Genomic DNA, 18,933 nt, shown 5'->3' on the forward strand with positions numbered 1-18,933 from the left:
GGTTGGTCGTTGTATGATATTACTTGGTCGGCGATTCTGGGCCACTACAAGAGCAGTTATCTTTTGGCGTGGTTCTCCTTTTGTGAGTTGTAAGAGAAGTGGGGCGGTGGAGAAGGAGTTGGTTGGACTTTTCTTCTTTGTTTTTGTTGCTTATTTGCCTGTTTACTTTTGCAAAGCGCAGTCAAAGCGTATGCAAATTGATGACGAAATGGTTTTGATTTGTGTTTGTGATTGTTTGTTTTTGCTATCAATTTTTGACTTCTTTCTTCAACTAGTTTATATGTTGCAATACTTTGCTCTGTCTCAATGTGGTTTTAGTGGTCAAATTGGCAATGTTAGATAGTTCGTTTTGGTTTTACTGTTACGTACATTTTGCTGACTTTGTAAACTAGGTTTTTCCATACGTTCTTCAAAAAAATACATAAATATTACTTTAGTGGTCATCACTTGAGACAGGACTGCCAGATCTTCAATGTTTTGGACTCATTAGAAAGGTCTTACCTATCCGATAACTCGTGATGATTAAAAGCAAACCCCTTATAGTTATTTTTTTTTTGTAATTGTCTTCTCAACAACTTTGTACAACATTGTTACACTCTAAAAAATAACCCTACAAAATTAGAAAAACAAGAAATTTAAAAGGAAAAAAAATGTTTTAAATAATTTTTTTTTGATTTCGTGTGAGTTGAAATTTGTGTCCAAACTTATCATATCAGCCATTTTCGAAGAGTGAGGAAGCCACCACATAGGTGGAGATAGTTTTTTTTTATTTGCATGTAGGGCATCCAATTTTCCCCGGGTTTTGAATTTCCCGGGAAACGGGAACAATATTTTAAGTATCCCGGGAATTGAAAAAAAAAATTCAAAACTTTTTTTCGTAAAATCACGATAACTCGTGATGTTTATGAGCAAACCCCTTATGTCTCTATATCAAAATTTTTGTAATTGTCTGCTCTACAATTTTGTAGAACATTGTTACACTCTAAAAAATAACCCTGCAAAGTTAGAAAAAACACGATAATTTAATATGAAAATTTTTGTTCTAAATAAAAAAATGACTCTTCTGGGACAATGTAGATTCGAAAAGTACATTAAATTTCCCATAAAATGACATGTTCCAAAATTTTTACAGTTGAGTAACGGAAAATGGGAGAATTTTTAAAACTTTTTTAGTGTTTTTTTTCGATGAAAAATACGTTTTTTTTTCGGAATTCTGAGTACGCCATCAAATCAGGCGTCTAATTTTACATAAAAGTCCCTTTGACACCAAATTTCTATCTCATCACCGTTTCAGGCTGCAAATTATTGAAAAACACCTCTTTTTTCACATGTTCAAAAATGGAAGGGGTCGTATCGCCCCTCCGTCATGAGATATCAAAAAACGGACCTCGGATTCGTGATCAGGGACAAAAGTTACCCCTTAGGACAAAGTTTCACGCAAATCGAATAGGGGTCGGGGCAACTGCTGTGTGAGTTGGCGGAGAATTACCCATTATATTTTTTTATTTTTTCTAGTTTAAAATCAAACTTTCAGCTAAATACTATTAATTGGTGATAATCTCAACAGTCATAAAAAAATATATTATTTTAAAGATAGCTAAAATGAAATTAAAAACTGAATTGTTGTGCTTTGGATTTTAAATGAACCACAATTTTAAATGATTCAAACTCAATAAGTATCTTATAAATATATATCGTAACCTGAGATGATATTGATAGAATTTCAATCTTAGAAATATTTTCCAACTGTAAAGGTTTTTCTCCATATTATTTTTTTTAAACATGTACTGGGGTAGATCATACAAAGTTCATGCACTAATTTTGAAAAAAAAAAGTTTTTTCAATAGTGCTTAAAAAAAGATGCTTTGAAAATTCTTATTTTGAATTCTGGGGTGACTTTGATAGTCATAGTTTTTCTTGTTAAATTCAGATTTGAGGTGTTTAAATTTTATTTTTACGTTAAATATACCTACACTCCTGATCGATGAGGTTGCTAATAAAGTTTCTAAGAAAAAGAAATCAAATGTATATTTTGTTAACCAAGTTTTATAAGCTTTTTAACAAAATACATATCAATTTTTGGTAAAATTGTAAAAAATTCACAATTTTGTCTAAAATTCTTTAAAAATAGTTTTGTTTATTAAGTTATCGTTTCCAATTGGATTTTAAACTCAATTCTAAGCACGAATCAAATGTTAAAAAATTTATATAAAATTTGTTGTATTTAAAATACTTATAAATTAATAATATTTCATAAATGCATAATATTTATTATTTACAAACTTATTTTACCTTCTCCTAGTGTAAAATTGTCAAAAGAATCCGAAAATGCATTCCGTTTTTGATTCGAAATCATGTTCATTGAGAAAATTATTATACTTTGAGAATATTGAAATTTTGATATTTTTCCAAGCAATAGTAGCAAATGTTTTGTACATTTTTTTCTGCTCTCGCCTAATCGATTGTAATTTGCTGTATTTATTTCTTCCAATAATTGAAGCTGAAAATATTTCCAAAACTCTGCATTTGTCATTAGTTAAGCAAATTGTATTATGATTTGAGCAACATTAATCATGAATTGAATTGAATTGAAAATAATGCTATTTGTCAACATTATCTTGTTTATAGTTAACTAACGATTTAAACTCCTTCTTGAAGTACTTTGAACACTTCTCTACCATGGTCAGTGTGATTCCATAGCATTGTACTATTGGTTTTGCTGAAAAATCGCAAACATATCATAGTCACCCCGTTTTACGGTATATTGATTATTAATTTTTTATATGGCATGACTAAAAATGCTCAAAAAATGTTTTTGAAAACGTTAAAAAATATCGGCAACAGTTAAATTACATCCAATCAATGCCATATTTTAAAAATAATTGTTCAATTTGATTTTTAATTTAAAAAATATATATTTTACAAATAATCATTAGGTCACTACCGCTGACTGGCAAAAATGGGACTACAGTCTGAACAGAGGCAGATGATTTTAGAAAATAAATTTGGAAATCTTACTATGTAATTGAATGGTTCAGTTTCTGTATTAACCGAAATTAATAAAAAAAAATCAAATCATGCACTGAAATCGGTACATTTGTCCTGATTTCCTTGAAGAAAAATTATAAAATACGATATTTTATTATATATTTTTAAAAAAATATGTAAATAGATGTCATACCCGAATTAAAAAAAATAGTTTACATCACAATATTCAAAGCACTAGCAATTTGGTGGATCTCTAAACTATAACTTTAATATTTTCCTTTAAAAAACAAATTAATGCTGATGTATGCCGAATACAAAATTTTATGTAACGATTACGAAGTATTCCACTGTTCATCTTTTCACAAACAGATTTGAATTTCCAGCCGAACATTTATTTTAGTCTTTTTTTCAAATTTCTAGAAAACGGGGACAAAATATGCAAAATCCCAGAATTCTTAAAATTTATTTTAATTGCTTAAAATTTATTTTTAATAAATGACCATTTCAAACCCAAAAATGTAGATTTTTCCCATATTCCATACCACCCTAAACAATGTAGTGATTTCTTGTGATTCAAATAGAGATTTTAACAGTAATTTATTGATGTTTTACCCTCTTGTGCCTTCCAGATTCCTTAAAAATGCTTCTTTAGCCTGTGGAACAGCAATTTTCTTAGAGTGTGCAAATTACCACACATTTCCCTATTTCAATCTTTACTGTTCCTGTCATTCAAATTATACTTATAATTTAACATGTCTTTTGTAAGAAATGCAAAAATTTACCATCACATTGGAATGGATATATTTAATTTATACAATTATTTTTAAGTATTACCAAATCTCTACACCAAGTAAATTTTTTTGTTTCAATTTCTAACGTTTCCATTAACATTCCATCACAAATCACCACCCAAATTAATCGCTCCCACCGGAAATGAACCCTTTTTTTTCCCCCTGTTAATCCGCTAATCACCAAATTTATTCCCCAATTTGCAAAGCCAACGCCACCGGCTTTCACTTTCAATTTGCACATCTCCGAAATGTCGGAACCGCGTCGCCTAAACCCGCATGAACTACATTTGCCGTCTTTAGTAACAATGTTGCGCCACCATCCCCTGCCCATACGACGTGACGATCAACCGCGACGGCGGTGCTCACGTGCCAAAACCATTTAGCCCATCAATTGCCTTGGACGGGAAAGAAGGAGGAGGTCTGAAGAACTAATCAAATTCGCCATACATTATTTGCCCTAGGTTCAGCTGCTGCTGCTGCTGGCCGGCAATGACATTTTTCTGGACCCCCGGAGGGGGTGGCTCGAAGGGGGGGGGGGGGAGGGGATAAAATGCTGTTTCACTAAACCGCAAAACGATTATTCATATTTTTTGCGCCCTGGACAGACGAGGTCCTCCTTCTGCTCTTAGGGTTGCTGCAGCTTTGGACGAGCGCTACGATGGAGGAGGTTGATGATGATGATCATCATCTTCAGTTTCTTTAATTTTGTAAGGTCTGTAAGGGGTGAGTGAGGAGTTGGTCACCGAGGTTCGGATCTTCCAATTACAATTTCCCTGGGCCGGCCCGAGACATCCAACGTCTAAGCAGCGGCGCGTATTGGCTTTATTAGAAATCGTAATGACGATATTAGCTGGCTACCTCTGAAATAGGCTTTAGATAAGTGTGGTGAAGCAGGGAGTACGACAGGGGAAAGACTTTGGATTTAAGAAGACAGTCGAGAGAGGCGAGTAATTCGAAAAGATTTAACAAATTGAGAGGCAAGATGATTAGTCGAAAGAGGATGAATTGGAGGAAGGTTGAAAAAATAAATCTCATAATGATACAGTTTTGAGCAGAGAAAACACACTCTCTGGGGGACCGCCAGCTGGTGAGAGAATGTCCGGCACTTGGTCACTGTTGTTGTGCTGTTAATACGAGAAGTACAGTTACTGCCAGATTATGTTTGCCAGCGCACAGGACAAATTGATTTTATTGACACTAAATATGAGTTGCTAGACCACAAAGTGGGATCGTCGCCTGTCGATAATTAATTTGTTTACCGACCACCATTACAATTGTGCTGCTACAAACATAAACGTAAACAGTTAAAGTCGAACTCAACGTTCGTTGAGGTGAAGAGGAGGGGAGGAGACTCGTCCGACAATCACTCCACAATCAGGCAAGGTTTGTTATTTCTGAAATTAAACATATTAATTCCCTTTATCAACCCCTCGACGGGGGCTCCCCACTCAACTTCGAGTAACGGCTAGTGGTTAAGAGTTGCAGCTCCAAACTGCAATGTAGGTGCACCTCGGGTAATGTGAAGTGAAGCAAACTTCGGAGAGTACAACCGGCACCGCCCTGGTCAAAGTGTGGGGTGCACTGAAGGAATAAATTATTGAGAAAACGGTGTGATTTTTGATGGTGACAAATTGTTATTGTTCAATTCAGACCTGTAGTCAATAATTTTATTTATTAATATTGATTATTTTAACTAGGAAAACGACCAATGATTTTAAATTTCATTTTCTTGAAAATGAATATTTACATTTATATTGGCATCAACATTACACAGCTCATCTTTTTTTTTAAAGCAAATTTGTCTAATCTTGAAGGTTCCCTAAAATGTCCGATATTCTTTTCATAATAAGCCTGTATTTTGCAAATTTTGAATTTCACAATAAAACGTATTTTCCCTGTATTTTGAAAATGCAATGATGTAATAACACATTTTTATGAAATACTTATAATTTTCACAAAACTACGTATTTACTTACATGAAAAAAAATCACATTAAAACTTTTTTTTTGCAATTCCATCGTGAAACTACTTACTTTTCCTGTCATTCTTGAACGACGAAATAGCCTACTTTTTTGTACCAAAAATAACAGAATCGAATAGCAACACTTTTCAAAATAAATGCTGAAAAGTTCTACTTTTCAGCACTCAAATGGGTGCTGAAAAGTTGAACTTTAGCACTTGTTTTGAAAAGTAACACTTTTCAACATTTTTTTGATTTAAACGATTTATTGACAAAATACATGAAAATTTGACATAAAATTTCACTCAGTGTGTGTTTTTTGGAATTGCAAAAAATGTTGTATGGAACTCGTTGCAAAACTTGATTTTTTCAGCACTCTTCGTATTTATCCAACACGGTGAACCTCGTTGGATAAATGTACGACTCGTGCTGAAAAAATCCTCTTTTTGCAACTTGTTGCATAATAGTAGTTTATGCAACAAGTTGCAAAAAGATGATTTTTTCAGCACGAGTTGTACATTTATCCAACGAGGTTTACCGAGTTGGATAAATACGACGAGTGCTGAAAAAATCAAGTTTTGCAACGAGTTGCTTACAAAATTTTTTGCAATTCCGAAAAACGCTTATTTAATGTAATTTTATGTCAAACATTCATGTGTTTAGTAAATTCATCGTTCAAAACAAAAAAATATTGAAAAATGTTACTTTTCGATACTAGTGCTGAAAAGTTCAACTTTTCAGCACCCATTTCAGTGCTGAAAAGTAGAACTTTTCAGCACTGTTATTGAAAGGTATTAATTTTCCATTCTGTTAATTTGGTAGGGAAAAGTAGGCCGTTTCGTTTCTCCAGAAGGACAGGAAAAGTTGACAGTTTCACAGTGGAATTGCAAAAACTACTATTTCCTGTGTTTTGAAAATGCAATGATGTAATAACACATTTTTATGAAATATTCAAAAATTTCACAAAACTACGTATTTTTGAAAAAAATACTATTAATTTCAGTTTTTTACAAATGGGTATCAGATGATCGGGATTTTCTCATACATTTCGAAAGTAACATCTATAATTTTGGAAACACTATAAAATTCCACAAAACTACGTATATAAAAAAAATACAAAAATAATCACCATTTTATTATATGGGTATCAAATGATTGGGATTTTTTATTCATTTCGGAATCAATAAAACATTTTTTTTAAATACTTGAAAATTTCCCAAAACTACGTATTTTCCAAAAATAAATCAAAATTTCAGTATTTTACAATATGGGTACTTAATTTTTTTTACGTTATTACCTTCGAAATGTATAAAAAAAATCTCGATTGTATAAACTAGAGGTGGGCAAAAAAAGAGCGAACCTTTCAAAGAGCCGGTTCACTAAAAAGAGCGAACGATCCATAGCTCACAAAAAAAGCCGTGGTTCTTTTTGAAACAACGTTCTTTTAAATAAACCGTTTCTAAATGTAAATATTTTAAAAAATTGTTTTTTTTTTTTGTTTAAAAATTTAATACTTGGAAATAACAACCAACAAGGCCGATGCTAATATTTTTTTTAGTTTTTGTTCCTCGGATTTGGGTCGAGGGGGAGGGGGATGGGTCAAAAATATAAAAAATAAACATCAAGCCCCGCTCTCAATATTTAAATGAAATATGCATTTTATAATAGTTCAGTTGTTTTGCAATCATTATTTTTCAAAAAAAAAAAAGATTTGACGAAAACAAAAACAAAAAACGAAAAAAAAACATTTGCTGTACTGTACATAAAAAATAAGTAAAAATTCAAAAGATTTTAAAGTAAACCCAAACATACTTTAAATGATTCTAAACATTAGAAAATGCACTTGAAATTGGTTTTAGCTGATTGCACTTGACATTACTTTGAAATTATGTAGTTTTTTGAAAAAAAAAAACTATTTATTTTGCCCCTTGATTTTTCGGACTAAGTTTAAAGGAGGGGGGGGGGGCAGAGGGATGACAAAACTTATAAAATTATTTGTACCAGCCTTATGGTATCATATATATTTATTTGAGGATTAAAAAATAAATTTCAATTATTTCAAATTAATGCCAAATTTGTCAAAATTTTCTTACGGTTCCTAGGAACAATTTATTACAATCCGATGAAACACTTTAAAAATCACATCATGCTTTTCATCCAAATTTCATTTTCATCCAAATTTTGAAAAAGAGCAAAAGAGCCACTCTTTTTATTGAGTGAGCAAAAATGAGCAACTGTTAATAAGAGCGGTTTGCACACCTCTAGTAAAAACCTGAAATTTTTAGTACTTTTGTGAAAATTTTGATTATTTTCAAAAAAAATGTGTTATAACCTTCGAAATGGATGAAAAATCACGGATATTTGACAAAACTGAAATTTTGAGTATTTTTTCAAAAACACGTAGTTTTGTGAAAATTTGAGTATTTTACATTTTTTTGTTATTATGTACTTTCAAAATATATGTGAAAATCCTGATCATTTGATACCCAGTGCGTTTTCGAATGGTTACGCTGTCCGCTTTGTAAGCGGATGATTCTGGGTTCGATTCCCATCTGCTGCAACCTTCCATCGGATGAGGAAATAAAATGTCGGTCCCGGCCTTGGTTGTTAGGCCGTTAAGTCATTCCAGGTGTAGGAGTCGTCTCCTTGCCATAAGTACAAACAACACACCAAACCAAGCCTACTCCGGTGGAATCGCTGGCGGCGGTTGGACTCGCAATCCGAAGGTCGTCAGTTCAAACACTGGGGTGGAAGGATCCTTGGAGTAGAAAGAGGTTTGGGTGCTCTCCCCATTCAAGCCTTCGGACTCCTAGGTTCGAACAGAAACTTGCAATAGAGACCACAAAAGACCCGGGAGTCGTTAATGTGGATGGTTTGATTTTTTTTTATACCCATATTGTAAAAAACTTAGATTTGGAGTATTTTTTCGAAAATACGTAGTTTTATGAAAATTTTGAGTATTTAAAAAAAAATTATTACATTTGAAATGCATGGAAAAATCCCGATCATTTGATACCCATTCACAAAAATGTTGAGGTTTTTTGTTTTCAAATTAAAGGAAAATACGTATTTTTGTGAAAATGTTCATGTAATTCGATTTTACATCGGAAAATTTAGTTTAAAATTGTTGCGAACAAAAGTTCAATTTTTGAAAAAAAAAAAATAATTCCGAAATTCGTAACTCGATCAAAGATTTTGTGCCTTTTCTGGACATTTTTGAAAAGTTGGCATTTGATGTCTTTAGGGGATATATCAGAAAATGAATAAAAAAATTTGCAAATCAAGTTTTTGTGACAAAAAAATGAAATTAAAAATCCCAAAAAAATGTTTACCGTGTATCACTTTTTTCAGTGCAGTCCTTATTCATACCAACAACTTTCCCAAAGACACCAAATCGATCAAAAGATACACATTTTTGAATTTTCATACATCATTTTTGTATGGACAACTGCAAAATTTTGTATAGAAAATTATGTGGACAAACAAATGATGCAAAATGGCTTTTATTTGACAAACCGAAGGCATCAACCATTTTCAGCAAGATTAAAAATACAAAAAAAATCAAATGTTCGAAATCTCAGATAATAATAAAAGATTTCAATTACGAATTTGCTGAAGCAAAGTTTCTCACCGTGTTTGCCTCGATCCACCAGATAAACAAACTGGCAAACCATTCCTGCATCGCGCGCGCGCCTCCCCCAGGGCAGCCTGTATCGATACTCATTCCACATGCCCCACCCCACAGCAGGTCGTCCCTTAAATAGATTCTAGGCGAAATAGAAAGTGAAAACCCCGGCGCAGTTTCTGGCCGACGATGGGGCCACACATCCATCCACTTAGTGCCGGGGTATTATGGGGGCAAGCAAATAGGCGGCTGCCTGGTCCTGGCCGTGGTCAGTTCCAGCGCTCCATCGACAACCTACAAGCGAAAAAAAGCTACACACATAACAGAGAAGAAAAATGCCCCAGCTGAAAGATCGCTTCGATCGCCGAACGACGACGTTCACTTTGGTCCAGTTTTAATCTATTCCATAAATATATTTGTGTAACTCCCTTTTTTCGCGCTACTCCATTTTCGATTTCGACTGAACCTGGCGCGAGCGCGGAGTTGCCGCTTCGAGCCAAGCTAGGTTGTTTGATATTGTTATCGCGCGCAAAACCGGACTTTGAGAAGGTGGTCGTCCAACGGTGTGGAGTTGGATACCCAAGCAAAAAAAAAAAAAACGTTGCCTGTGGCGCAAATTCCGGCTTCGAGGGTAGCCCCCATTAGATCAAACCTTGCTCGAGAATATGTTCGGTTAGTTGTAGAGAGCCCTTTGGAGCGGACTACAAAACCGCGACTACCTCAACAGGAAAAGTTCCACCACCCCTCGAACCAAAGATACGGATAGTGTGATTGTACACAATTTATGTGTTCTCTCCCCCGCAGTACCTTCAGGGAACCCCCCAGCCTTAAACTAGCTTGTTGAACCAACTAGGCAAAAATAACACCCACTCCAGTTAAGTTTTGGCTAATATGTTGAAAATGGCCACCAGGTGATGGAGGATATCGCGGATATTTTCGAGCTCGCGTCGGCTACTGCAGTTAAGCCGGGCTGACTAACTGCATCACGTGTGAAAATGTGATTTGTTTTGCTGTGGAGATGTTAGTGTACTTTATGCTTCTGTAACAGCTGCAACTGAAAATTTATCGGAAAATTACGAGGAAACGGGTATATATTTTGTAATCGTTTGATATATCTTGCATAATTTACACTTTAATACTTGATTTCTAAAGTTTTTCGCAAAAAGAAAAAAAGCTTTTAAACATATACTTCAAAGACATGGCTAAAAAAATTCATTGGTTTGTGGCAAAAAATAAATATTAAGAAAAACAAAGCCTCAATTAAAAAAAATAATAAAACATAAATCTAATAATTTACATCTTTGCCAAATTTTATGAAAACTTGAGTAAAAACTATTTAACTTTTCAAGTCTGTATATTTTGAAAACCATTGCTGTCAATTGGTACGGGTTACTATACCTGTCTGGCTAGGTCTTTTTTATTTACTTCGATGAATCGTGATCTTTTTACTTACAACATACCTACTTTTGAAATACTGCAGTTTTTCATATCAAACTACAATGTTTTTTTTTTTCAAATTGATATGAGTGTCAAAATCTCTTCAAATAATTTATAATTTTCGTTTCTAGGAATAGCTTTAAAGAGGTAACAAGCAATAATTTTAAACAAAGCTATATCAGATCGGTGTGATTATTACTACTGCATTGAGCATGCATTTTAATTTTATTTGCTGAATTTTGCATTTTCTTTTAATTTTGTTGAATTATGTAAGTTTCTTAATTTTCTAGATTTTTTTAATTTCTGGATTTTCTATGGTTTTTTGAATCCTATAAGTTTTTGGAATAAAATTCTTAAACTCAATTGAATCATTTGAATTTTGTCAAATTATTATTTTTTTCCTGTATTTTTCAAATTTTACTTCGTAGTTTGGATTATATTAAAATCCTCATTTTCAATTTATTTTCCATTTCTCAAAAAAAAATTCAATAGCATTATAATCTTATTATGTCACATTATATTTTGAAACTTGGTTATTTTCCAAATAATAAAATTAGTTTCCAATGTTTCTTGTCACCGCTAGCTAGAATTACTTTTTGTTGAAATTTCCTGAATTTATCGGATATTTAGAATTATTTTGATTCATTAGAATTATTTTGTTTCATTTTAATTTCTTGAAATTTATTAAACAGAAATTTGCAAAATATACCACAAAAAACCTAGGGGTCGTTAAGTGGAACTTTGATTCTTCGTAAAATTTTATTAAATTGTCATAATTTTCCGAATTTATAAACAAAAATAACACCTCTTTACAATGAATAATTTGTATTTCATGAAAATATTTAAATTTATCTAATGTCGTCAATTCTTGGAAATTTCAAATTTCTTAAATCTCAATTTATAAGTTTTTTAAGCTCTGTTACTTACAAGCAAAAATTGACCTTTTCGATAATATAATTGAATTCCTTGTTTTTAATCATTTTAATTTTGCGGGTTTCTTAATTTTTTAATAATTGATTTATTAATTTAATTATTCTTAAGATATAATTTGAATAAATCGAATTATACTTAATTATTCGAATTTCTTAAATTTCTTGAACTTAAAATATTTTTAAATTTCATAAATTTCGCATTTATTTCAAAAAAAACTTTTTTATGTTTAAATGTTTAATGGAATTTTAAGTGCAATCAAATTAAATAAATAAAAATGCATTTCCCACATTAATAATTATTTTCAGCATGTTTGTAAAATTCAAAATCTTTGGAATTTTGTTAAACTTTCAATGTACATAACAACAAAAAAATTGTTTTTCGTCAAACCAAACCATATATCATCTGTACCGGTGTATTATGCATTTTCCAATAATTTCGTCACTAAAATGTTGAAATTCTGGAACGTTATTAAAATTTTTATACTTTTTTATATTTTTTCCATTTTTAATAAAGGTAATAAATAGCTTAAGGGGAGTGACCAAGCATGTTCCTATTAAAACATTAGAATAATTTGTTAAAATAGGGAAAATTTACGATTTGAGTCTTTAACCTTGATTCCAGATAATTTTAATGAAATGAAATCATATCATATCATCCATTATTTTTTGCATAAACGAGATGATATACGCAAAACTTTGACATTTAAACTCCACGCCAACCCGTAGATTGTTGGAATCAACCGTGCCCCCAACATTTTGATCTAGTCGACGCCATTGGGTCTAATATTTTTTTTTACTTTATTTTCAGATGATGAACCAAATTAAAACCATACAAGACCAACTCTGAAAATATATTAAATATTTTTAAAATTTAAACAATAACATTTTTTAAAGTTATAATTTTAAAATACACTTTAATTCAAAAGATAGAGAAATATTCAATAATGCTCAATTTTGTTGACAATAAAATCAAAATGCTCAATACGTTTTCTTAAGTATTTTACATGATGTTTTATGTGAAAAATCTCAAACAACTATCTCTAAAGTAGTACAACATTTTCAAATCTGATAATAATTTTAAAAATTAAATTATTTATAGAGGATTCAGTATACAGCTGAATTTAAATATTAAAATTATTCCTGATTTTTAGGTCACTTTTTCATTATTTTTTCTGTGATCTAGTTTTAAGCATTCTCTTTACCTATCCTTTTACCATTGCTTCCTGTAAGTTTTTTGAAAACTTATTCTTACTATTGTCTGTTGAATAGTTATAAATAATAATGCATTAGTTAGAATTTCGGTGTAAAACACAGCTGAAAGGAACTCCAAAACATTGTTATGTACCTAAATGAACTCATTGTTATTTAATTATTCACAAATAAATCCGAGTTGAATTAAATTGGGGATCACTACTGCAACATCAATAATAGTTTTTTGAACACAATTTTATTTTAGAAAAAAAATATTTTCACGATAAGATAGATCACCAAAAAGGCAAAATGTAAATGCTAGAGTTAAATATATTATGAGATACTCAATAGAAGAAAAAACAAAAGCCAAGTAACTGTTTTCTATTACACTATGTTAATCATAATTTTCCCAAAGTGGAAATAAAATTTAATCATAATAGTATTCTTTAGAGGAAAAACAAAGTGAATTTATTTAAAGAATTTTGGCGAAAATTAACTAAAAATTTGTCATCAGTATTTTTGGTTGTCTTCAAGAGGAATCAAATTCCATTGGTTTTTTTGAGGTGGCCACCCTGTTCAATAATGGATTAGCATTTCACTAACAAAACGTTTTAGAAAATTTATAATGCTTTGTGATGGAATGAAGTTTCTCTACACAATTGTTGCTTTAAATAAATTTTCAGTTGAAAATAAGTACGAAAAATCAAAACCCAAAAAGTATCAGAAAATCAAAATGTCACCTATTGAATATGTGCATCGAAAAAGGTTTTCTCTTAAAAAATACAGTAAATCGATACCAGCTAGTCTCAATCTAAATTTATAATCTTCACTATCGGGGGCACCGTGTTGGTGTATATTCTAAATTCATGAAACCATTAATTTAAGAAATTGGCATAATTCTATTTTGTTCTGTTAGTTTTATTTGAAAAGGTTCTACAAACATAATAAATCCATAGCTTATAAGCAATCATGTTAAAAAAACTGTAAATTTGTTATCAAAAATTTATAAAATACAAATCATTTCAAAATTTCAATCTAGTCACTAAGCACCTCATCAAAATTTCTTTTAGCGTTTAAACTTCATTCAATTCCCTCACAATCACCGGAAAATGCACCTCTTCCGGCTGTCGTTACTCACAATTTGGGCTACAAATCTCCACTCTCAACTTCTGCCAACTGGCCCTAATTTCACTGTTTAAAACAAACATCAACCAAAAAAAAAAGCAACAACACAGCAGCAGCAGCACCGGAAACCGCCAAACGACCTGGGCAGAGTGAGAGCGTGAGGCAGTCACACGTCGTTCAAGTGACGAACTTCATTTCTCATTCCTCGGCGCGCGCAGTCAAAACATGGAAATTCGAAAGAAAACCATGCTGTTACGCGTGTATTCCACTGCGATTAGCTTCATCGTTTGGGCAGGTTTTTTTTCTTGCTTTAGTTTCTCTCATTTTTTTCTTTTGATGAGTTGTCATATGTGGTCTAAAACGGATGAGTTCAGCTCCGCGTGGATTGTCTGACCATCAAATTCCATAGTCAGCTTGAGTTAAACGCTTCATTTTGAACTTTTTTCGTTGCGATCGTCGTCATAACGATCGCTGCTGGTTTCGAACCAGGTTCGGACATTAACTTCCCCACGAGCATGGTAAACTTTTTTCCCTTCTGTTTTTGTTGTTAATGTTTAACTCAATCGAAGCAAAAAAATTAAACTGGGCTGCTCGCCCTAATCGCTGCTTAAGCGGCTTGGCGAAGCCCAAAATCGGTGAGAGAAGACAATTTCTAACTTCCGTTACATGTCGTTTGGCGGGCAAGCAGTGATTAACCGCACCACCGATGGTTGACCCTAATTTTGATGCGTTTTTGTTTTGGATTTGAGTGGATTAGTTCCAATGGTAACTCTTGGAAGCATGTTTTATAATTGGAGCAAGACGTTTAAAAACTAAGTTGATTAATAATTTTCGATTTCAAAGCAAAACTATTAAATTTCGTTGACTTATTGAAAGCTGAATTAAAATTTCTTTGGAATTTGAGAAAAAAAATGCTCAATGTTCCACATTTTTAATCAAAATTAACCAACAATGATTAAGGATGGTAGACATATTTTCAAAACATCTTGGGAAAATCATAAAAAAAAATTGCATTTAGTTCTTCCAAACACTTTTTTGCATTTCTTATCTTACTGAGGGAAGGCTATAACATTAGGATGTAACAGAATGGATCAATTTTCCGGACATTTAATAAAGGCTAAGCAAGATCAAGTTATCCCGCGATGGTTTTGCCTTCCTCACTGAGGTAAGGCTATAATCCTGCTCTAAAAATGAACTTTGCATAAAAACGTCGTAGACCCACCTTCATGTATACATTTTGAATCAGAATCGAAAACTGAACAAATGTCTGTGTGTATGTGTGTGTGTATGTGTGTGTGTATTAGGGTGTTTCATCCAAACAAAAAAGTTCTCAGAATCAGGCAAACCGAGGTTCCCCTAATAGAGGATACACATAGGGACTCTCATGCCAAATATCAGCCCATTTGGTTGAGAATTGGCCTGTCCCCAGCGGTTCAAAGTTTACATGTAAATTACTATGGGATTTTAATGCTTTTCGTTCAATCGTTCCTACAAGTCTGGGGACAACATGGATTCACTAGGAATAAAGACAGGTGTGTAGGGGATGGTCCAATGAACAAATTCCAGAAGGAATTAGGGTTGTCCATTCTGTCCCCAAGGTGCGCATTGGATCGACGTCCGGTGTCTCCAGAATCAACGATTCACCCTTCAAATGTACGCATTGTCCTTAGTATGCTATGACGGCTGGCTGAAAATTACGACGCCCCATGTCAGACGGTGAACACGTGGGAAAGCATCGATTGCATTATTATTACAAAATCATCATGTTACGTTATTTGGAATAGTTCAAATTGTTACATGAACATCAAAAATTATAATTTTATTACTTTAAAGTATGTTTCTGAGTAAAAACTTGAGTGAATGCTCTGCCACGTGACCAACAAACTAGCTCATGTTTCTCGGCACTGGCTGAACCGATTTGACCCGAACCTGTTGCATTCGACTTTATTTAGGGTCCCATAGATCGAGTTTTATACAGATTGAAGTTTCAATAAGTAGTTCAAAAGTTATGTATAAAAATGTGTTTTCACATATATCCGGATCTTACTTAAATGTATGTAAACTATGTCCGGGTCCATCATCTAACCCATCGTTGGTTAGGTTATCAGAAGACCTTTCCAACGAGCATAAAACATTGAAGATCTGGCAACCCTGTCTCGAGATATGACCACTTAAGTGATATTGATGTACTTTTTGAAAGCCGGATCTCACTTAAATGTATGTAAACTATGTCCAGGTCCATCATCCGACCCATCGTTGGTTAGATTATCAAAAGACCTTTCCAACGAGTCCAAAACATTGAAGATCTGGCAACCCTGTCTCGAGATATCCCGACTTAAGTGATATTTATGAACTCTTTGGATGCTGGATCTCACTTAAATGTATGTAAACTATGTCCGGATCCACCATCCAACCCATCGTTGGTTAAGTTATCAGAAGATCTTTCCAAAGAGCCTGAAACATTGAAGATCTGGCAACCCTGTCTCGAGATATGCCCACTTAAGTGATATTAATGTACTTTTTATTCCGGATCTTAAAAATAGATGAAATTTTTGTACAATTCCATCATATCAGCCATTGTTGGCAATAAGTGAGGAAGGCTCCAACCACATAGGTGGATTAAGTTAGTTTTTTGACAAAGTTTTACAGAATTAAATTTATTATTAGATCTCATAAGACTAATTCGTTTGGTGAGTTGATATTAGCGCACATTTTTTGACGACAAATTATCGACTTTCTATGATCCACTAAATCTCTAGTCTTTTTGAAAATGTCTACCAAATTAGCTCAGCTTCTGACCATTAATGTCAATCAAATAGCTCATAAATTCCGGCCATCTTCCAATTCCAATTGGCTATCTCTGGGAAATACCGCTCCGTTATATTTCCATTACGCCTTCAAATTGCTCTAGTACGTACACCAAGCCGCTAGTCAGAGTGTCCATTACGCTAGAAGTGGGCTTGATGCGGAGATTCCAATTACGGTGTCCATCACGACTCAACCACACACACACAATCTATCTGGCCACACTCTCCAAAACAAGATATCATCAACCGTCAACTCTCTTCCATCATAATCAGAAAGACAGAAATAGTTGATGACATCTCGTGTGTGTGGTGGATTGAGTACCAACCCTGCTGTTGCCACTTTTCGCCCTGATTTTCGCGAAATTATTACTCTATCCTGCTCGTGCTGAAACCCCTTTTTCAAACACGAGAGTGCTATGTGCAGATTAGCTATCTTCATTGTGGGTAATATCCGGAAAAGGCCCCGACACAAGTCTTGGACAGCAGTCCAGAGAGGGTCCCACCCAGCTAGTGTATACACCCTGAGCGAGTTTTAACGATCGCGCGCAATATGTCCGCGGCCGCAGAGGAAATTGAAACTGAACATTTTTACTCTCGTTTCAAACGATCATGTTTGAAGCCATGCCCGAGCAAGGTTCCGCCCGACGATCAGTGCCGAGCGAAAGCTCGTGCCGAACTGAAAATGATAAACCGAGGGCGCAGCATCCCGAGCCGACCGAAGGCGAGAGTGAAAGATGATCGTGGCCGCCGAACACAGCAGCAAGGCAGAACGTGAGGAGTGGGAGAACCTGACTTGATCAAAAAAGCACGCGCGCGTCCGCGACTTGAATCCGCGAGAGGTAAGGAAGAAGCGAGTGATGAGCGATCGCGCGAGAGAAACGTAGTTGTGAGAGAAAATGGAATTTCGAGCAGTTTGGGGGAGAGTAATGAGAGCAGAAACTGCTCGAATATCTTGAAGGGGGGCTTGATGGGGTCTCTGAAGTTGGAAGTTGGCGGTGAGTGATTTTGCTCTCGTATTTCTTTATAGATGGTGACTTCCTTCTTTCCATGTATGGTGGAGCGAGTTTTTATGGTAATAAGCTTGTTTTGCAGTGTTGGTGAGTGGTCTTGTTGTGATGTGTGAGCAATTTGGCTGCTGAGTGACTGCGTTTGAAACGAGTTTGTTGTTTGTTTTGATTGCAATTTATCAATCGAGGTCTAAAATTATGAAAACTTGTTTTCTGTTCTCAATTATCTCTCAGAATATTTTAAGGAATAATGAAATTTAAAGAGATTTTAAAATCTTTGAATTTTGGAATCTTCAAATCTTCTAATCTCTACAAATTCAAATTTGCGAATTATGTAATCTTTACATCTTAAAATTTTCAATCTTAAATCAAATTGTTTAATAGTTAAATCTTCAAATCTTTAAATCTTCAAATCATCAAATCTTCAAATCTACAAATCTTCAAATCTTCAGATCTTCAAATTTTCAAATCTTCAAATCTTCAAATCTTCAAATCTTCAAATCAGCAAATCTTCAAATCTTCAAATCTTGAAATCTTCAAATCTTCAAATCTTCAAATCTTCAAATCTTTAAATCTTCAAATCTTTAAATCTTCAAATCTTCAAATCTTCAAATCTTCAAATCTTCAAATCTTCAAATCTTCAAATCTTCAAATCTTCAAATCTTCAAATCTTCAAATCTTCAAATCTTCAAATCTTCAAATCTTCAAATCTTCAAATCTTCAAATCTTCAAATCTTCAAATCTTCAAATCTTCAAATCTTCAAATCTTCACATCTTCAAATCTTCAAATCTTCAAATTTTCAAATCTTCAAATCTTTAAATCTTCAAATCTTCAAATCTTCAAATCTTCAAATTTTCAAATTTTCGAATTTTCAAATCTTCAAATCTTCAAATCTTCAAATCTTCAAATCTTCAAATCTTCAAATCTTCAAATCTTCAAATCTTCAAATCTTCAAATCTTCAAATCTTTAAATTTTCAAATCTTCAAATCTTCAAATCTTCAAAACTTCAAATCTTCAAATCTTTAAATCTTCAAATCTTCAAATCTTCAAATCTTCAAATCTCCAAAT

The sequence above is a fragment of the Culex quinquefasciatus genome, chromosome 2, assembly GCF_015732765.1.
Source record: "Culex quinquefasciatus strain JHB chromosome 2, VPISU_Cqui_1.0_pri_paternal, whole genome shotgun sequence".
Lineage (NCBI taxonomy): Eukaryota > Metazoa > Arthropoda > Insecta > Diptera > Culicidae > Culex > Culex quinquefasciatus.